A 22,484-nucleotide genomic window follows, 5' to 3' on the forward strand; every position below is an offset into this window, starting at 1 on the left:
TAGTATCATGAGTTGCGTGGGTCAAATATTAGATTAGTCTGGGGCTCAGCAGAGCCCTAGCTGGAGCATGTAGATGTGATCACAGTAGGAATGATGAATTCTAATGAAAGATCACAGGTATTTTAAACAATGAAGTAGCAACATTCTTATTAAGCAACTTACATTCAGTAGAGGAGAAAGAAAAGATATGGCATCTAATAGACTCTTCCAGGTAAACCAGGATTTTTTAAATACCAGTCTTGGATGCATCAGTGGCAGAGAGACAGTTTAAATTGTCTGGTTTAATCAGTGAATACATTAAGCTACAAGTAAGCTCATCTAGACTTTGAATGATGCACTTGTTATCTTCAGTCCAGGAGGTAAATAGCTCTTACTATAATGTGCAGATAAATCACTTCTATAGTATACTATACCAAGCAACATTACAGAGCCACTTATTTGCCCAAAATTGCTGAGAAAGAGTTAGTAAATTTCTAAGCCACTTCGCTTCACAACACAAAGCAAAGGAGTACCATGGATATAAACAATATCATCAGAGCATCAGCATGAAGTCAAAAAAGGACAAAATCAAGAAACGTTTTTCTGCTTTGCATTCTTTAGGTTTATCTCTCTCTAAATGAAGATTTTCTTTTACATTGTATGGCTTTAGTGAGCTGATTTTATTCCAAAACAGGACAAATTATAGCGGGAATTGAAGACCTCATAGAGAGTACTAAAAAGGTGAAATTAGCCACTGGGATGACTCGTAACAAATTGAATCATTCAATTATTTAACCATGAAGACAGTATGTGGTAGATTATCTTATTAAAGGCCAAGTGCAGCAAACATGATGACCCATAAGGACCACAGGAATTATGTCAGGTAAAAGGACCCCAATAGCCCACCTGATACAAAGGGCACATCCGGACCTGGTTGCTCTTGGAGAGTCTTGCAGGAGAGTGATTCAGTCACCAAGTGATGTGAAATCCATCCACAAGGGTCAAGGCAAAATACATTTCCCAGAGAATCATGCCATCTCGAGGGCATTACTGACTACAGGGTAAAGAACTTCTTGTGAGTTGCAAGAGGAAAAGATTGTTGGGATTGTGTAGCACTTGTTACCCCAGTGGGCTTGGGAATGTGGAAAACTTATGCAATGTTTAAAGAACAATTGAAAGCAGGAAAAATAGAGGCCATAGTGGATTGGGAAGAAACAGATATGAGAAACTAAAGAGACAATGGGATAAAAAAGGATGGCCACGTTTAGGCAGGTTGCAGGTCAGCAACTGCAGGTCTGACTCAGCCCTGAACTTGATCACCAAAGTTGTCCCTTCTCATTAAATACTATTACTAACCACCTTCTGTGTAGGTGTTCTCTCAAGCCTGAATGAGTGGGATTGAATGCTAGGAAACTTCAAGCTGGCTAACAGGCAAGTAGAGTAACAGGTACCAGCATATGAAGTGGGACAGTGGGCTTAAGGAACTGAAGCAGGTGCAGGTGCTAACAACAGGGGCAGATAAGGGAACCTGTGAGCAGTTCCTGATTACACTGAATGCTTATGGACAGCAATCAGAAGGATTTTCACAGAGAGACTGGACAGAATCAGACCTTTTATAGTGTTTGTGTTTATGTGCATGCTGGATCCAAGTGCTGATAAAGGCATTGTGTTCGGCTTGTGGTCACCTATATTCTGTACATGAGTGTGGCCATGAGAACATTTCTTTGGGAATACATGCACAGTATGGTGATAGGTTGGATCAGGGGCCGTGTGACTGCAGCCTCCCATCCATTGGATTGGGACAAGAAGAATCCTGATCGGTCACATAACAACAGTTGGTCACCTAAACCAGCATGATTATTTATCACTGATGCCCAATAGAGAAGATTGAGGGACTTTGAGAATGCTGTACATGTCACAGTTTCATTTCTATTTTCAACAGTATTTTTTTCTTTAGTCAAATATGACTAAAGCTTATCTGTAGTGTTCTGTAACCATGTCAAGCTTTACAGCAAAAGTCAAACTGAGCTACTGCAGGTCGAGCCTTTTTCTTTCTGAAAGAGTAATGCAAATATGTGATGTCCCAAGGGTTTACATGGAGAAATGTTGTCAAATAGTGTAATCCGTCTGAAAAGATCAAGACACTGGGCACTGCTGGAATCAAATGAATATCTGAATCCCAGATTGAAACACATCAAAAACAGAATGAGCTTTGAAATGCAGCTGATGAGGAAACAACCCATCAATACAGCCAAATGAAAAACACAAAGTGTTGTTTAATTCAGATGATATGGAAGTGATTTGAGTTATAGACTTTGTGGTGTTTCTGAACTACAAGACTGTCACCGCTAATGTTATGCCACAGATAAAATCCCATCAGTTTTGTATTGTTGGCAATTAAAAATTGCTTATAAGACAGGATGGAGAAAGTAGACAATGATATATCTCCAAGGTTAATGGTTCCCCAAAGCCTGGAAATGGTTCGGCCACAGGCTTTCTGTGTGGCTTTCATCTGATCAGCTGTTCATATACAGTAAGAAGAACACACCTTGACATCACCCTGGCATGTATGAAGTTTTCAAACAAAACTCTGGTGAAAATCAGAATCGCTTTAGCCCATGGCCAAGTTATGTTTCTGTCAACACTAGCTGAGTGGGAACTTGACTGTATATTACAATACAGCAATACTGTAATATAAATTCTAAAATTTCAGAGTAGATATGGGAGAAGTGGGATTGAGTGATGTCTCTTTTCCCTTCAACAGGAAAATTGGAAAAACAAAGGAGCTCTTGACTTTTAGTCAAAAGATCTCTGACTTGTTTTCCTTGAATGTCTTGAAGAGAAACACATACACTGAAACTCTACACTTCAAGTCTGAAGAAAAAAATTTATTGCAACTTTGTGAAAGATGTAATTAGAGTGCAAAAGACAGAAAAGAACAGTGGATTCTAAATGTCTCAGTGGGTAGTCTCCCTGCTTTTATTTTCAGAATTAAATGACTCAGTAAATTCCCATTCTCTTAAATTCCGCAGTTCCACAGCCTGACTGAAGTATGTTTTTAACCAACTCAAAATGACAAGTTCAGCTGGGCAGAGAATCATAAGAGTGCAAAATCAGGGAAAGTTCAAGTGACTAATAAAATTTCTTGTACAATTTGCATTGCATCCATATGCTAAAGTGAGTAATGAGTAGCATTTTAACACATGTACAGGAATTAAAAGGACTGATTACTAGTATTAGCAAGTAATTCCACAAGATAATGATTCAGATTTTACAAAGCTATTTGATCTTTATTTCAAATAGAAGAATAGAAATTCTGCTCCCAGCATTGAAACAGACTTCCATAAACAAAACAATATATTTTATAAATCTTCCTTTCTTGTGTAAGCCTAAATGAGTCATAACCAGTTATATTCCCACATCTCAGCTACCTCAGACAAGTTTACTTCAGGAAAAAGAAAGTATTCTGTAACTTTTTTTTAATAGCAAGGGGCAAAGCAAAGAATTTGGAGTCATGGTTCCCAAAAGAGATGATGATTTTTCTCTAATTAATATGCCCATTTCCTGCCAAAGAGAATTTGCTGCACTCATACTAATGGAAATGTATCTGTCACTAATTTCAGAGAGGCATAAAGGATTGAATACACATTTCCAGGCTCCTTATCTCAAAAAAAAAAAAACACAAAAACAACACACAAATCCAAAAACCCAAACAACAAAACAAAAAACCCAACAAAAAACCCAGAGCCAGTAGCACCAGAAAACATTCAGAGAAGAGCAGGATAATGATTAAACTTACAGAAGAGCTTCCAGAAGTGGAATGACTAAGACACAAATCTTCACTCTGTAAAAGAATGACAGATGAAAGGTGTAAGACAGGTCTGTGTAATTATGGGTACCAAAAAGAGGGCAGGCATGGATTAATTGTATGAGATCTAGAAGCAATAAAAGGCAGCTCTAGAAGAACAAGAGCTGATGAGTCTTCAGGCAGCTGAGGAATGCATTGATGAATTATTGTGAAGACGCTTAAAGTATATACACAGGTTACACAGAAGACTGGGATGAGTTCCTGAAACAAACACCTGAAGAGGATTCCAAAACACAGAGAAACTATCTGACAAAGAAAGATCATGCACTAAAAGTGGCTGGAGTCTGGAGGAGTACTACAACAAAGTATATGCTTCCTGTTACTGTCTAGAAATGTGCTCTCTGCCACTGTCGAACTCTCTCTACTAGGCTTTAAAGAACTTAGATGGAGGTGGCAAGGCTGCAATTATATTAAAATTAATTGAAAAAACCCCATTAACTTCAACACAGGTTACTTTCCTAATTTCAGTTATTATCTTCCAGGTTTTAATTCACCACAGGCTATAAATTAACTGGGTTGTTTCTCACAAGTAATGAGATTTACATACCCTATAGTTAGGAAATCAATGCTTACTTCTAAAGAAACTAACAAAACCATTTTTACAGCACTTTGAAAAACACAAATTAACAAGATCAGTTGACACTCGAGAGTCTTCCACTTTCAAGTGATTTTATTTGAACAAAAGGATTGTTGTTGCACAGCTTTGTCTATCTGTTTGTGTGAAGTATATTCATTTTAAGAGATCTGTTCCATCTCTCTCTTTTGAGAGCCTCTTCCACTGGACTGCCAGGACTCCATGTAGATCTTCGGTCCGCATTATATCTTATTCAACAGAGAGAGAATATTTTGAGACACAAATTCAATTAAGAATCTTTTATCACCCAAATGTATGATTCATCTGATTCTCAGATGTTGCCAGGACTGCTACAGTTCAGCAATTACATCCATGATACTACATAGCTGACTTTTGATGTCACTCAGCTAATGTTATTTAAGGCTCCAGTGGTATTATCATATTTTGTTTTCTTAGTGCTTTCCCAGGCAATTTTAAGGACATTCTCATATATCCTCTGATATCTTTCATGTGAAATCTCTAAGATGGTATATGGTAAAATGTTCCACCCTCTACTGCCAATACTTCAGTATGCCAATTTGTCCCACCACTCAGCATCTTCCATTTTTTACTGCTGCTAAAAAAACCCCACACCATTACAACTACTCAGTAGCCAAACTAATATTGCGGTTGAAGTCAGTGGCAAAAGTCAGCTAAAGAGGGTGATCACACAGTGCATGGAATATATCTTTTCAGGGATAGGTTTAAAGAAGCGAGAATTTAATTATTTTAAGATTTGTGTTCAAATGTGCCAAATATTGCGTGTCAGGAAGCAATAAAGACATACATGTGTATAAGCAGAACAGCACTGCTATGCTACAAGTGTATCTCAGTAGCTCTGTTTATTGCATACCCTAAAAATTACTATTTGTTAAATTACCACTCCCCATTTCAATCATTTACAGAGCAGGTGTCTTTTTTAGCTCTTTGGCACACTGTGATCTGGCTTTACTGTACCACTCAATCTTCTAACCTTCTACTTTATGTCATCTCTTCCATGCTTTATCTACTTGTAAAACCTCCTCAAAATCTCTGTTCCCTGGTGTGCTTCCTACTATTCTGTGTGTTTTATATAAACAGCCTCTCAATCTTTTGGAACTGAACAACTGTTAAATCTTCTTTTAAATTAGTGTTAATTACCCTTGCTTTCTGTTCTCACCTCTAATACACTTTACACCTGTAATTCTGTATGTAATCCTGTAGCAAATTCTTTTTCTTTTAATAAAACTTTTAGTAAGACTTTTTTTCAATGTCTTTTGGTTTGGCTTGAGTTGGGTTTTTTTTTTGCATTATAGGAAACTTGGGAGTGCCTGTGTTACCTATTTTATCTCAGTCATGTTTCTGACTACTACTGAAACAGAACGGCAGCAGGAGAAAACAGGAGAGATGAGGCTTGCAGTTGTCACTCTTTAAGCAGTTTCAACCATCTGATTAGGCACAGATTCACTCCTAACAGTCTAGAGATACTATGATATGACTGATTAGGGTCTTTCACTCAATAAAGGACTTCCAGAGGTTGTTCCAACCTCTACTACACTGAAAGACAACAATTTATGCCTTGAATGGGGCTAATCAGTGACTTTGCTTTGGCATTCAAGGTTTAGACAGCTGCAGAAGGAAATCAAATGCCCTCAGGTTGGTCTGAGTTCCCTCAATGGGACAGAGCTTGTGCATTTTTCTTTGGTATGACACAGAAAAATGATTACAATTATTAAATTTGTAATATATGATTATAAACAACAAAATAAGAGGTAGTATTAAAGAACTGTGAAACATGTCTGTGAAAGTCTGTCACCAAATTAATTTTTGGACCTCATTAAAAATGAATCTGCTTTATCAATGTTCTTCAGAACAGATGCTACTGACTGCACTTGGACTAGCAAATCTGTTTTGTGTACAGGTTTTAGCTGTTATCTTAATTTCTGAGCTGGCAATCCCAGTCAAATCCCTGCATTTTAGTAATTTTGTTTTGGTACTAGCACTTGCCCTTACGTGATCCGGGAAGTTACCAGTTCTACTGCGTGAGTTATTAGCTAGCACTCAAAATCATAGAATCATAGAATCAGTCAGTTTGGAAGAGACCTCCAAGATCATCCAGTCCAACCTATCATCCAGCCCTATCCAGTCAACTAGACCACGGCACTAAATGCCTCATCCAGTCTTCTTCAACACCTCCAGGCATGGCAACTCCACCACCTCCCTGGGCAGCCCGTTCCAATGGCAAATCACACTCTCTGGGAAGAACTTCCTCCTAACATCCAGCCTATACTTGCCCCAGCACAACTTGACACTGTGTCCCCTTGTTCTATTGCTGGTTGTCTGGGAGAAGAGACCAACCCCACCTGGCTACAATGTCCCTTCAGGTAGTTGAAGACAGCAATGAGGTCATCCCTGAGCCTCCTCTTCTCCAGGCTAAACAACCCCAGCTCCCTCAGCCTCTCCTCATAGGGTTTGCGTTCCAGGCCTTTCACCACCTTTGTCACCCTTCTCTGGACACATTCCAGTACCTCAATATTGTTCTTGAATTGAGAAGCCCAGAACTGCACACAGGACTCAAGGTGTGGCCTGAACAGTGTTGAGTACAGGAGAAGAATAACCTCCCTTGTCCTACTGGCCACACTGTTCCTGATCCAGGCCAGGATGCCACTGGCTCTCTTGGTCTCCTGGGCACACTGCTGGCTCACATTCAGCCTACTATCTACCAGTACCTCCAGGTCCCTTTCCTCCTGGCTGCTCTCCAGCCACTCTGTCCCCAGCCTGTAGCGCTGCTTAGGGTTGTTGTGGGCAAAGTGCAGAACCCTGCACTTGGCCTTGTTAAATCCCATCCCAAAGGAAATGGGTAAATTATCTACAGGTGATAGATATTAACGATTAATGCTGCAATCCTGAAAACGTCTACTTTTTTCAAAGTATATGTGACCAAGATGTGAAAACTAATTTCTAAGGACCAGTTTGTGACTAACTCACATGTTCTTATATAAAGAAGTCAAAGATTTGTCTCATCCAGTTCCTTTGTGATCGTCACCCCATGCTGCTACGTCACAGTTCCAGGCAAACAAAGGGGCTGCTGGTTCAGTGTTTGCAGACAGCTGAGTACAGAGACGATCAAGAGGCACAAGGCAAGAAGGCAGAGTATTGATGATGTGTTTCCTGTTTATTTCAATGACAGTGACACATCAGATATTTCAAGTAACTGGTTTTCTGAACCAATCAACAAGAACCATCTTGAAGTACATTTCACAGGGAGACTGAAACTGTCAGGTCAGGCTGATGTTTTCTAGACTGGCTTGATGGCATGCACTGATTACCCTAAAGTCTCTTTTTCCATGGTGCCTGTATCTTCCTCCTCAATTCTCATAACAGCTCTTACATTCCAGTGTGGGAGATAATAAAACACAATCAGTTCTCAGGCTTCTGCTGTTGCAATGACATTTTGTGAAAGAAACAGCAGGATCCCAAAGGATCAATTATCTTTTTATTTCGTGAACATCATGGTGTCGACACTCAGAAGCAGGTTTCTGAGGAAGTTTTGAGGTGGCAAAGTGCAAGAGTATTCTGTCTCCTTCAGAAGCTTTCCCTGACAGATGCCATGTGCAGTTCATCTAAGGATCAAACACTTCAAAATGTCATAAGACTTAGGTGATCCAATTAATAGATGGACATGTTTTTAAATGAATTAATTATTTTGACAAAATAGCCTACAAAAAAAAGACCTTCTGGATAATAAGCAAAGTTAAAGATACTGGGTTAGTCCTAGTCATGCTGTAACTTAAGGAAAAAAAAATTCCTTATTAGGAACTGCATCTAAGTTTGCATATTGTAAGGGCTGCCAGCTCCATGCCTAGAAGCTGCTGGCTGTTAAGAAACCTCAGCCTCCTGGGAGTCCCTAAGCGTATGATGAAAGAACTGCCTCTGAATGGCTAAACCTTCCCATATCCTGGTAGCCTGCCATTAGAGTTAAATTCACAGCTCATTTGCTTTCAGTTGCAAAGAAGTCATATTTGGCCTAGAACTGGGCTCGTACACTTGGTGTTTAAACCAATCTAGTGTAAAGACAAATATTCCCAGACAATGAGAGAAAACTCTTTGCGTACATGAGAAGAACACTTTAATAGGCTGTATTCTTCCCTCTAGATAGCTCTTCTCTTGCACTCACCATAGGAAATAAATAACCTTTAATGTGTTTCACATAGTACACATAAATAACTCTACACATGTAAGCATACATACGTATTCTTCTGTTGTGTGTATGTAAACATATGTGTGTTGTATGTATATACACAAAAACATAAGTATTCATGAGCCTATTTTGCCAGAGAATATGATTTAGGCATCCATAAATCTGCAAATCTTTCCAATTATGAATGCAGACACTATGGTTTCTTTCTATCAAAATAAAACCTTTTCTTTCTTATTTTTTTCTTTTTTTTCCCCTTTCCTAGAAAACCTGCTAGTGGAATGCCCACAGTGAAAATTAACTCTAGTGTAGTATCTTGAGCTACTACTCAGAAGCGCTACTGCGATGTCAGAAGGTAAAGATGTGGAAGCTAAACAAAACATTTGATGATTCTTTCACAATACAACACCTTGGCATAAGTAGATAAGCTTTGAGAACAAAACAATGTTATCTTATGTTCAATGAAATGTATGTGATCTACTGAAGTATGAATAACAGGTGGAATGTATTGCATATGCAATAGGACAGTAGACTTCTGCTTATAAAAGACAATCCCCCCCCCCCCTTTTTTTTTTTTTTTTTGCTTTGATGTGCTACAATCTTGAAAGGGCAAGCAGATTTTTGCCAGTTCCATTAAAAAATCTGCTCAGAATGATTCTGGAATATTTTACAAGCTACCGAAAAAGAAGCTTGGTTTTTAAAAATCACATGTGCCATTTCCTACTTAATTTTCATTCTTAAAACAAATTTTGCAGCAACAGAAAAATACAAGAATGCTCACAATCAGATGCAGTGTCCTTGTCAACTACAGCAGTGTATTTAAAGCAAAGAGTCTCTGTATGAAAAGAATCAATATATGAGTCTGTAAACAGCAACAGAAAAATAAATTATACAGAGAATGGAGAAAATGACTGAGAGCATTACACAGAGCAGATGTGGCAGTGATGGCAAATAGGTTAACGTTTCAAAAATACTCAACAGCAGATTTTGGACTAGATTCTTCCTAATTTGTAATCGCACTTACTGCATCAGAGTGGAGAAGGAGACACAATATATTTTTCATAAACTGCTGAATTATTGATAAGAAACAAGGAGCTGCCTGAGCACTACAATTCTCTTGGAATAAAGGGGGCAAATTTTCAAAACTACATCTTCCATCTGAACCAATCCACATATGATTGATGAGAAGGAACGACTGTTTCACGTTTTATTTTGTAAAACTTCACATTAGGGTGCTAGAATTTCAGATTACTTCGGGCATTATCATCACCTTAAATTCACCTGTCATGTGAGTTCTCCACACACAAAGAGCACACAGAGATAAAACCTAAACCAAGCATGCAAATAAATCATTGCTTATAGGATTTTAGGAAGATTTATGACAAGCAAAAGCTGCTTAAAGTGCATTTGACTGTGGTGTCTAAGGCTTGTTAAATGACACCTGCCTGTACATAGGTTAGTAACCATAGAAGTGACCAGGAATGGAGAGAATACAAAAGTTAAAACTAATGGCTTAAATTCCTCTTTTAAATGCTTATAACCTGCATGGAGAGCAAGCAGGAAGAGTTGGAGATCTGCATTAGGTTGCATGATGATATAACTGCAATCAGTGAAACATGGTGGGACAGCTACCATGACTGGAATGTTTTCATGGTTGGCTATGTACTATTTAGAATAGGCCAACAAGGCAAGGTGGTGGTAATGCTCTCTATGTGAGAGCAGCTGAAATATATTGAGTTCCATCCAAGGCAGGGAGGTAGAACAGGTTGAAAGCTTGTAGGTAAGAATTAAGGGACATGAAAAGGGAGATGAAACTGTTGTGGGTGTCTACTATAGGCCACCAAACCAAGAAGATGTTGTTGAGGCCTTCCACTATCAACTAGGAGTAGCCTCTACAACACACTCCTTGGTAGTCATGGTCAACTTCAGTCACCCTGATATGTGTTGGAAATACCACACAGCTAGACACATTCAGTCCAAAAGACTCAGGCAGTGATCGATGATGACTTCTTAATGCAGGCAGTGGAGGAACCAACAAGGAGAGGTGCACTGCTGGACCTTGTATTAACTAATAAAGAAAGACTGGTTAGGGACATTAAGGTTGGGAACAGCCTTGGTGACAGTGATGATGACATAGTGGCTCAGTAGTATACAAGGTAGAAACAGGGCAATAAGTAGAATTACAGGCCCGGACTTCTGCAGAACTAGCTTTGTGCTCTTCAAAAATCTCCTTTCAGGAATCCTATGGGCTAAGGCTCTAGAGGGTAAAGGAGCCCAAGAAAGTTGGTATGAGAAAAAAAATTGCTAAGAGACCTTCATGGATGAGCAAGGAGCTCCTGAAGGAAATCCCATGGAAGAAAGAAATTTACAATTTATGGAAGAAAAGACTTGTCACTTGGGAGAGCTATAAAGAAGTTATCAGGGCATGTAGGAAGACAATAAGGAAGACCCTCAGAACTAAAACTGGCAAAGGAAGTAAGTGGGAACAAAGGGTTTATTCAAATATATCTGTAGTAAAAGGAAGAATAGGGAAAGTGTGGGCCCACTGGAATCAGTGCTGAGCCTGTTCCTGTTCAACAACTTCATGAATGACACTAATGAGGGGACAGAGTATGCTCATCAAGTTTGCTGATGACACCAAACTGGGAGGCATGGCTGACACAGCTAAGTCTGTGCAGCCATTCAGTGAGACTTGGACAGATTGGAGAGCTGAGCAAAAGAGAAACCTAATGAGCTTCAAAAAGAGTAAGTGCAGAGTCCTGCATCTGGGAAGGAATAATAAACCACACCAGTACAGGTTAGAAGGTGATATACAGGAGAGCAGCCCCATGGACCTGGGAGTTCTGGTGGATAGCAAATTATCCATGGGACAGCAGTGTGCATTGTGGCCAATGGGATCCTGGGATGCATTAAGAGTGCCCCTCTACTCTGCCCTAGTGAGGCCCCACCTGGAATACTGCAGCTCAGTTCAGGGCTCTCCAATTCAAGAGGGACAGAGATATACTTGAGAGAATCCAATGGAAGGCTACAAGGATGATTAAAGGGCTGCAGCATCTGCCCTATGAAGAAAGGTTGAGGACCTGGGGCTTTTTAGTCTGGAGAGGAGAAGACTTAGAGAGGATCTAATAAATGTATATAAATATATGAGGACTACGTTTTCTTCTCACTTGCACCCTGTGATAGGACAAGGGGCAATGGATGTAAACTACAGCATAGGAAGTTCCACCTCAACATGAGGAACTTCTTCACTGGGGGTCACAGAGAACTGGAACGGGCTCTCCAGAGGGGCTGTGCAGTCTCCTTCTCTGGAGACTTTTAATATCCATTTGGATGCATTCCTGTGTGACCTATGTTAGATTCTATGGTCCTGCTCTGTCAAGTATGTTGACTTGAAGCCCTCCAGAGATTCCTTCCAACCCCTGACATCCTGTGATTCTGTGATACAATAAAAACACATAACGACAACATTTTTTTTCAGAGAGCTACGATAAAGGAATGGGAAAAAAATCAAATAATTAATTACACATCTATGAGGCAAAGTACTGTGCAAATATGAATAGTAAAAACATCTTTAATATCATTTTAGCACATGTGAAATTGCTAAAGTGATGTTGTATTCTCTACAGAAATTTGCATACTACTGCTACTTTTCTTTGTTACCATATCTAAAATGTTCACCTGAACTTTTAAACTATACTCCTTAAATCTGGATTCAGGCAAATATCTCACACTGAAGAGAGGAAGGGAAGAATGAATTTCTTTCTTAACAAGAAGCAACCACCGAAGCTTCCTTGCTTAACAAGAAGGAACCACTGTTTATGTTAAAAAGTGTTAAAATAACAGTAATCAGGCAAGAGAACACTAATGGAGTAAAATGACTAAAGTGTCATTTTGCCCTAACACATTTGCCTACCAAACCACTACGTTTTCAGAAGGAAACCAACCCTTGAAAGATGAGCATTAACTAAATGTAAATGGGTATATCATGGAAAATGTGAGCACAAGCTGACCTATCTGAATGCCCTAGTGTCTCTCAACAGAGTCATGGTCTTCACTGTATTTATATGACTTTGAAATAAAGCATTGTTTTGACAATATTAATTTTGAAATGTCAAACTGTTTCTCGCCTTCCATTCAAGCCCTTGCTACTTCAAAGTGAGCAAACCCTTGGTTTTAAGAGAAACTTGGTTGTATAATATCACTGAGGAGAATTACTGCTTATCAAAGGCTCTTCCTGAAAATAAGGACCCTGATGCAGACTTTGGGTAGTGCAGGATACACTGTTCTGGGTTACTCATTTTCTGGATGTCTAGGTTACTCATTTTGTGGGTGCAACTAGCAATACCCTGAATTACAGAAGCTTAGGCAATTGCGCAGCTAATATTTTCCTTGATTGTATTTCATGAGACAGACCTGCAGATCCACACATGGGTACTGCTGGCCTAAACCTCTCCTCAGGGTTAGATGTTTGGCTCTTCCTCAGAGAATCTGGTGCTTCATAACACTAAAGTCAAAATAAAACCTTCACTGTGCTCCTAAGAACTCATCTACAATTTCTGAACTTAACATACTGAGCAGGTGGGTGAGAAATCCAGCATTAAGAATGGACAAGGGTGAACATACAAGAGCACATCAGGAAGAATTCACTGATGATGCTAAGCAAGGAATCAGCCTGTTATGAGAGTAACATTCTTTTAACAAAATAAAATGACAATGGACTGTAGGCATATGTCTAGGTCCTGTCTTATGCATATGATTTTTTTTTTTTTAATTATAAAGACCTAAAGAGCTGGATCCGGTCTGCAGTTAACCCAAACGAGTTCTTCAGATGGAAGAAAGCTCCCACCTGCCCTAAAGCCAGCAGAAACAGTAACAAAATGAGGGTAGTTTCTACAAATTGAGTGAAGAGGAACCACTCAGAATGAGTAAGAAATCCAGACAGCAACAGTGTCCTGGGCTGCATCAAGAGAAGTGTAGCCAGCAGGGCAAGGGAGCAATTCTCCCCCTTTACTCTGCTTTTGTCAGATGCAACCTGGAGTACTGTGTGCAGTTCTGGAGCCCCCAACACAGGAAGGGTATTGAACTGTTAGAGTGAGTACAGAGGAGTGCCACAAAGATGCTCGGAGGGATGGAGCAGCTCTGCTATGAGAACAGGCTCTTCTTGGGGCTCTTCAGCCTAAAGAAGAGAAGGCTTTGAGGACACCTCATAGTGGCCTTCCAGTATCTGAAGGGGGCCTACAGGAAGGCTGGGGAGGGCCTATTTACAAGGTCTTGTAGTGACAGGATGAGGGGTAATGGGTTTAAACTTAAAGAGGGGAGATTCAAACCAGATGTTAGGAAAAGGTTCTTTACAGTGAGAGAAGTGAGACACCAGCCCAGGGACACTGTGAATTCTCCGTCCCCGGAGGTGTTCAAGACAAGGCTGGATGAGGCCTTGAGTGACCTGTTCTAGTGGGAGGTGTCCCTGCCTATGGTGGGGGGTTGGAACTGGCTGATCTTTGAGGTCCCTTCCAACCTAAACCATTCTATAACTCTGTAATTCTTTATCCTAACGTGTCTCTACAAAATCCAGAGTGTGCTGTCAACAGCTCAGTACGCCAGTGCAGCTCTGAGGCTAGACTCATGCCTGATCACTGAAAAACAACCCCTGAGCCTTCCCTGCTTCCCTCCCCTATGGACAAAGAAGAGGGGTTCAAATTCTTGCTTGCTCTGCTTGTTTTAAGTATTGCAGGAGCAGCAAACCTCTAATCAGAAAACCCCCAAAATACCAGAAACAACAAACAAACAAACAAACAAAAACTTGTTAAAAAATCGTGTTATGTGGAAGGCTTGGTTGTCTATAAAGACACATTAGCAATAAATGTAACAATAAATGCAATTACCTCCAACCACATCACTATTTGGTACAACTGGCCTCAGTGCAAGAGGCAAATATGCTCAAAGTGAGTACCACTAAGGTAAAAAAAGTTGTCAGACCAAAATATTATTTTGTAATTGCCTGATGCCTTTTACAAGAAAATAGCCCAGGACTTAATACAAACACCCACACATGCTATCAATCTGCAACAATTGATCTCTGCGCCATATATGCTAAAGTACTAATTAGGGTTTATTTGCTGTTGTTTGTTGGTTGTTTTTAATATAAATTAGTATAGCATATTCTTCACCTTAAATTCAGGAATCTCTATTAGTCATTGTGTGGCAAGATGAAGTATTTCAATTTATAACACTTGAAAATTAAAGGTGAGAGTCACATTTGCCAGCTTAGGAATCCAAAGCACTAACTTCTGAGGCTGGTGTGTGATCCCAAACTTCCTTTACTGCAAATGGGAAAAAATACATACCCTGCAGAGGTAGATTAATTCCCTTCAAGACAGGTCACATGCATCAACCTCAGAGTTACTAGGTTCCTTCTAAAAGCTATAAAGACTCATGGCTCTGATGTTAAGGTGTCTAGATTAATTCAAAGACAGGCAGTTACTTTTGAATCACAGAATCACTGAGGCTGGAAGAGACATCTGAGATCAAGTCCAGCCTACAACCTAACACCACGACATCAACTAAACCAAGCCACCAAGTGCAACATCCAATCTTTTCTTAAAAACTTCCAAGGCTCGTGAATCCACCACCTCATGTCCAAACAGTGCTCCCATGTCCCTCTCTGCCAGGCTGCTCTCCAGACACTCATTCCCCAGTCTGTAGCTCTGCATAGGTTTACTGTGGCCAAATGCAGGACTCTGCACTTGGTCCTGTTGAATTTCATAACAGTGACCTCAGTCCATGGACAAAGCTTGCCCAGGTCCCTCTGCAGCACTATTATACCCTCCAGGAGATTGACACTCCCTCCCAACTTGGCGTTATGGGCAAATTTACTGTCAGAGTTAACAGTAACAGTTTTGTAGCTAAGAGACTTAAAGATAAATTAGACAACTGTTCTGTAGGCAACTTTTTGTTAGTCTGTTTGTTTGTTTTATATTTATGGCCAAAATTAATTATGTAGGGCATATACTAGATAGTTAAGGCCACCACAGGGAAAGAATATGTTTTTGAAACAGGAGCAAATATACTATAGAACACAAAAGAAGAGCAACAAATCTGGTAAAGGACATGAAACACAAGTCTTATGAGGAATGGCTGAGGGAACTGAGGTTATTTAGTCTTCAGAAGGGGAGGCTGAGGGGAGACCTCATTGCCCTCTACAACTACCACAAAGAAGCCTGGAGTGAGGTGGGGGCCAGTCTCTTCTCTCATGCAACAAGTGACAGGACAAGAAGAAATGGCCTCAAATTGTGCCAAGGGAAGTTCAAGTTGAATACAGGGAAAACACTTTTCACAGAAAGGGTTTATCAGGCATTGGAACATGCTGCCCAGGGAGATGGCAGAGTCACTATCCCTGGAGGTATCTACAAGATGTCTGGATGTGGTGCTTAGGGATGTGTTTTAGTGGTAGCACCTTGTAAGTAGTGGTGGGATTGCAGGCTCTAGGCAATTGGTAGGACTTGATCTCAGAGGTTTTTTTCCCAACCTGAACAGTTCTATGATTCAATGATTCTAAGAAAAAAAACAACAACTCACCATGCCAGCATAAACAAGTACAAGTGATTGACTGCAGCTCTAATCACTGAAATGATTACCATCAAACATCTCTCCCAATCTAAAACAAAACGTTGTCAGAATAAGCAATACACAAGCAAGACATTTTAGCCATTTTTCAGTGGCAGGATGTACATAGCAGTCTGCTGAAGCACAACAGAAGGATTTATATTTAAGTGTTTTGATGATAATTAATATTTTCACATGAATAGTGATTAAAACTATATAGCACTGAAAGATAATTTCTGTTGTAATTACGTGTTCAGTAGACTAAAGTACACTGTGGAGATAGCAATGTCGAGAGTATTTGAATAGAATCTGTGCCTGCTTTCCCCTGCTCAGCAGATGCTGCACATTCTCTCCAGAAGAGAGACATCTTGCACTCACATGATTTGAGTGCCCAGAACTGTGTGTTCTTCGTCTGCAAGGGTCCAGTTAACACTCCTGTTTCCTCTGGCATAGCTACAAGCCCCCAAATCCAATCACAATTCTGCGAATAGACAATAGGATATTTGAATTATGTTGTAGTCATCTAATTACTGTTACAACACCTGCATCACTGCCATTAAGGTCCACAGGACCTTGCTCTTGCTACACCTTCGAAGAAAAGAGATGTCTATTTTCTGTTCCATCTGAATATGCTTTTTTTTTTTTTTATACCACTAGGGTGAGATTCACCTTGCCTTGCTTCAGACGTGTGAAATCCAGTAACAATCAGAAACCATAAATACCCAATGTCTCCCACTTTATGTAAAGTGTAGGAACTAGATGGATTAGTCTGTTCACTGTCTGTCTCTCTCCAGTAACTACCTGAGGAACATGCATGGCTGATTTACAACTAGGAACCAAATTTATGGTGTCTACATGAAAAAAAAATAAAAATCTGACCTTTAGAGCAAAAAAATCCCTTTTTAGAGGTTTTCAAGATTTCTTAGCAAAAACATTTTTGACATAAATTAACAATATACAAGTGTACTGAGAGTAATCTCAAATAAGACACAATATGACCCTATGAACAACCCTATTGTTCATTCCTCTACCAAAAAAAAAAAAAATTTGCATGTTCTACTTTTTATAATTGAAAGATAATAACAAATACAATCCATGAAATACAATTTCTGTTGGTAAATGCAACTTTTTTTAAAATTAAAAATTACATATAAAAGACAATGGAGTAAATCTGGTCCACTCCTTTCTTAGTCTAGTACTCTCAGGTCTGATATCAAACTGCTGATCTGTTAAAAAAATCTGTATGATAGAACCATTCTAAATTTCATCTTCAAGATAGAATCCTTATATATTCTTCCCCTGATTTAGAACAATGCAGAACACTGGCAAAAGTATGTTTGTTAATGTAAAGAGCACATGATTGTACTGACTGCACTGCTAACTTCCTTTAGTGTGAATGTGGAGTTTGATAAAGTCATAGCTGAAGTGAGAAATTTGAATTTTCAGCCTATCCTGCAAGGAGTCTACTGCAGGAAGGTTCCTACACATAGAATGCTTTCAGCCTTCTTGTAAAGTGCAGAAAAGCTCTTAGGCCGGACCAACTTCTCACGATGCATTTCGGACTGGTACAGAGTTTTATTAACACCCCTCTCATAACCGAGGTTAACTGCTGGGCCCTCAGTGAGAATACTGTTGACTGTTTGGCAGATGCTGCCTTTCTCTGACAAATACAAAAAACAGACATCTGACTTGAAAGGTGGCAAATGTTTTAGGTAGCTATTGACAGTTTGCATAAGAATGTATGTTTTGAGGAATCACGTGTAAGGAAATTCAACTGCAGAGGTGGCAACTGACAAACTCCCAGAAGCATATATCCAACCAGCAAGTCCACGCTATTTACAGATTGTTTCAATATTAGCACAACACCTTGGATCACGTGCATCTGTATCTATGTTTTAGTTTGTTGTTTGTTTGGGGGTTTTTTTTAAGTGCATTTAAAACTGATTATAGCAGGAATTTGGCCTCACTCTGCTGACCTCTGGGCTTACTTAACCAGCTCTGCTCAGCTGGGATTCAGATAACCTAGCTTAATAAGGAAGGTTCTTTGTTTTGAGTCTTGCTGCATACTTAGAAAAGAAAGACTCGCACGTCAACAGTATGCTTGTTCTGCTACAATGAGAAGACAAAACACAGAGGATGAGCACAATCTCCTTTTCCTTTTGTCTTTCCAGGAAAGGGAGACACTACAAATTCACCTTAATGGTTGAAATACAGCTATTTTGTATCAATTCAGGGTGTCAGATCTAGCCAAAAGGGCTAGCCTTTATGCTACCAGACCCATAAATGTCCTCCTAGAGTGACAGTTTTAAGTAAACTGAACTGTGATTCACGTGATCAGCTGGCAGAAGGACATGAGTACCCTAGTGTCTGCTTTTCTGATCTGGTTTTAGTTTTGAGCGCAGGCGGCAAAACCTTTAGTATATTGTCAGTCAAAGAATGATGTGGATTTGGTGATTAGAACTCATATAAGTAATCACTTAAAAAAAAATTGTGTCATGGAAAAACAGCATGTACTGAGCTAGGCCTGGAAGAGCTGAAGGGCACTGCCTCAGATCCTGGTTCCTCACTGTTCATGCACCAGCTATTGGACAAGGGCTTTTGCCTCCTGGGGAAAGGATGCTTGCTTCTCAGAAGTTTTCAATATTTGGACAGTAGCTCCAGAATACTACAATTGGGGAAGCTCAGTGAAAATTCTTCTTCATCTGCTGTTCCCTCCTCTACTCACTGCATAATATACCAGAAAATATTTTTATCATAGCATTTGAATGGTTCATCTGACACACACAGGTATGTGAGAAGCTTTTCAGATGAGTGTGGAAGCTGTCATAGACTTCAGACATTATATTTGATTGGTTCATACTCTTAGACGTATGTAAAATTCATTCAAACTTAAGCAAGTTTCCTGTCCCACTTCAGCCCACATTTGTTGAAAAATATCTCAGCTGTAAGAAAAACTAATTTTAATCCAAGGTTCTTTTTCAGTTTTTGTCTCTCATCAGTCACTATCCACATAAGTAGTTGTAAAGAAGTAGACCAAGCCAGTCAGTTGGAGGAGGAAAAAAACCTCCACAACTCTAAGAAAAAAATGCTATAATAAATATTTTTCGTGTATTTGTTGCTTTTGTCTGTGTGACACGCTAAGAATCTATACATTTCTTTGAAAACTTTACTGTGCAAAGCAATTACATCATTTCTTCTAACAGTTTCAAAATCTACTTGACTGAAAGCTAATGTACCTACGAAGGATTCTGCATGGCTATCTGCTACAAAAAGATTAATTTGCTCATCCTTCCTCTGTGTATTCACAAAACAATGCTAGACATGAGGATCCTAGCACTATTGTTGCTGGTGTTACACTAACACTATGCTACGCTCATTAAAGTAGTATCAGTGCAGCAAGACAAGTTTGCCTTATCTTTCTCAATTATCTTCCACAATCCCCTGAATTCGTGGCTTCTAAACAGATGGTTTCTGGAATTTTGTTTGTTGTCATGAAACATGGTGACAGAAGACTGATTTACACATGAAGTTTTATCTTCAACCTGCTTTCAGTAATCTGTCATACTTGATAAAGGAACTAGAATATAACCCAACAGAACTTAAATCTGAACAGAAGAAGTAAATCTGACATTTGTAAACCATTAAGTGTACTAACAGAAATAATATTTTCCATATTCTTGTCTGGGTTTTCTTAGAACAGGTTATAAAACAGTCTCTTTTTTTTTTTTCTGACTTCTCTGTTGCCCTTCTGTAAGACAAATCATGGTCACTCAGACGTCACTTTCAAAAGGAATTTGGTGCCTTTTGGCATCAATTATCAGAATCATCAGAAGTATGCAGAAATGCTACACAAAGTTTTTCCAGTTCACTTTGCCACCTAAATCAAATGAATCATGTCCCAGAAAAAACTGACAGATTCAATAGTGTACTAGAATGGAGACCAGGACTTAAGTGTTGGGAGGAGTCATGCTCATTTTTACTTGTCACATAAGTGAGGCTATATGCACATGTACAAAGACAAAAGCTAATTCGTTAATATTGTTCTCTACGTGTGTCCTCCAATACATACTTAGTAGGCTCTCCACATTGCAGTAATGCAAATCCACTTTCACCATGCATGAAACCACATTCACTGGGACCCAGAATTTTCAGCAGGCATACTCAAAAACAGATAAGCAAAATTATATCAGATCTGCAGTGGCCTCAATTGACTGAAGTTTCAACTACCAGCATTTGGCTCAAAACAAGATGAGACAAGAATAAACGGAATTTCTTTCTGGAGCTATTTTAAGTGCAATAACTACTATATATAGAGTCAGAATAAGTGGATGAAGTTGAATTCAAGACAGACATGTTTTTGTTTTGTTGTTTCCAAATACAGTTTCATCTGTTCCAAAATCTGAACAACAGAAGAAAAAAACCCAAACAAACAACAATAAAAATTAAAAAAAAAAACAACCAAACAAAAACCCCACAACCTATACTAAAGAACCTAATCCTTCTGCAAGCAAAACGAAAGTTTTCCAGTACAGAAGACGACACAGGAAACCCAACTGTACCATGACAGCTTCAAGTATTCTGACATTAAAGGACAAAAATAATTTCTGAGATTTGCCTGAAAACAAGGGTGTAAAGTCATATTTTCTCTAAGTCCTGAATTTCTGCCATTCTACATCAGTTATAAAGCAGTCTGACTCTGGCATTTGGCTTCTCTACAGTAGACAAAATTCTCGCTTATGTGCATATGGTTAAATTATGGCAAAATGCATACCTTTGCACTGATAACCTTACTAAGCAATTCAGGTCTGAGCTTTGGAGAAAGAAACACTGAAATGTGTCGTGCCACTGCAGTACAACAACATACACAATTTCAATTTCAAGAAAATTGGACTTAAACTGTTTTCCATTCTATGTGTGGGAAATATGTATGTGCACTGATTCCTATACAAAGATGCATTTACTTCTCAGATGAAACCAAGATTCCTTCTCTCCTCGCTCTCTTTTCTTTTTTTTTTTTTTTTTTTATAAGTCTCATTTTGTGGAAAAAAAACAGACTGGAAAGTGGTTTTATTTACTTGCACCTAAAATGTGTTTTGGTGTTGGAAAAACTATCTCGTTTAAGAAGCACACTTACGGAAATAAATTTTGGTTGCCATGCTAACAGAAAATCACTCAGTTTGAGTCCAGTAACACAGAAGTGCATGCATGACATTTTCTTGTAAAAACCGGAAACCAACTGGATTAACAGGGCCACAGGTTTTGCCAGATGCAGGGAATTTCAGTTCTGTCCCTCTGCACGGTGCGATTTTCTGCTAGCTTTTAAGTCTCTAGGGCATCAGCTGCTTCTTTCAACAGGCTATGGCTTCTGTCCCGACTATCGCAACAGCCAGGATCTTGCAAGTCTAACCCCAACGCAGGAATAAAACCGACCCACCCCTTTATATCCTCTATGCGCTTCATACAGCTCGTTTTACTATGCTACTCTCCTATCTACCTGCGTGTTGCCGTTCTAGGCTTCCTGGCAAGACCCCCAAGAGGAGGGTCCCAACGGACTGCACCGACGAGGAGCGAGGTCCTCTTGAAGGGATCAGTGGCGACAAGTCAGCTGCGGCCGCCGGTATCCCCTTCGCAGCACAGCTCTCTGATCTCAGCCCCGTGCGCTGCGTATCGTGCCGCCGGGGTGCTCCCGGTCCCGTCAGGCCGTCGGGAGTCGCGGTACCAGGGTCGGCTAGCGACGCTGTTTGCGCCGGCCCTCACTTCAGCCCTGAGCGGGTGGCAAAGGCAGGGCTTCCCAGCCCCCCTCCTCGCTGTGCCGCAGGGGAGCAGCCACCTGCCCTCTCCCTGCCCCAGCCCCCCAGGCGCCTTGCTATCCTGCAGGTGTCACACTTCACCCACCCACCGAGCGATGCCGCGTCCCTTTATTACAGACGAAAGAAAGAGATCTTAATGATCCTCTGGGCTGTGACCAAGGAGGTGCACAATGTGGCGTTATGCTTGAGTAGGCGCAAAAGTTATGTTATCTCAGACCGTCCTAGAAACTTTTGTTGTTTTGTGGAGTTCTGTTTTGCATTTTTTCATTTTTCTTTTTCCTTCTTGTAAAAGAAGAATAAAGTAATTAAGGATTCAGAAGTAGAATATATCAAACTCGACGAGAACTTACTTGGTTTAGGTGCACGCGTTGACAGCCGGCATCTCCCTTCGACAGTTCTAACAGGTCACATTTTCCCTTGGAAGTAGTACCCGTG

At 39.9% G+C, this 22,484-nt stretch overlaps 1 protein-coding gene across 1 annotated transcript in view; it reads right to left on the reverse strand.

The window, feature by feature from the left end:
* TRPC4 (transient receptor potential cation channel subfamily C member 4) overlaps positions 1-22,434 on the reverse strand; it is a 176,153-nt gene extending 153,719 nt beyond the window's left edge. The window contains exons 1-2 of the mRNA XM_064173376.1: positions 22,400-22,434; positions 3,779-3,823 (exon numbers count right to left, since the gene is read on the reverse strand). The gene's annotated coding sequence lies outside the window, so the exon portion shown is untranslated. The remainder of the gene's footprint in view (positions 1-3,778; positions 3,824-22,399) is intronic.
* Positions 22,435-22,484: the final 50 nt, after the last annotated feature.

Source organism: Pogoniulus pusillus, chromosome 3 (genome assembly GCF_015220805.1).
Source record: "Pogoniulus pusillus isolate bPogPus1 chromosome 3, bPogPus1.pri, whole genome shotgun sequence".
In the NCBI taxonomy this organism is placed as follows: Eukaryota; Metazoa; Chordata; class Aves; order Piciformes; family Lybiidae; genus Pogoniulus; species Pogoniulus pusillus.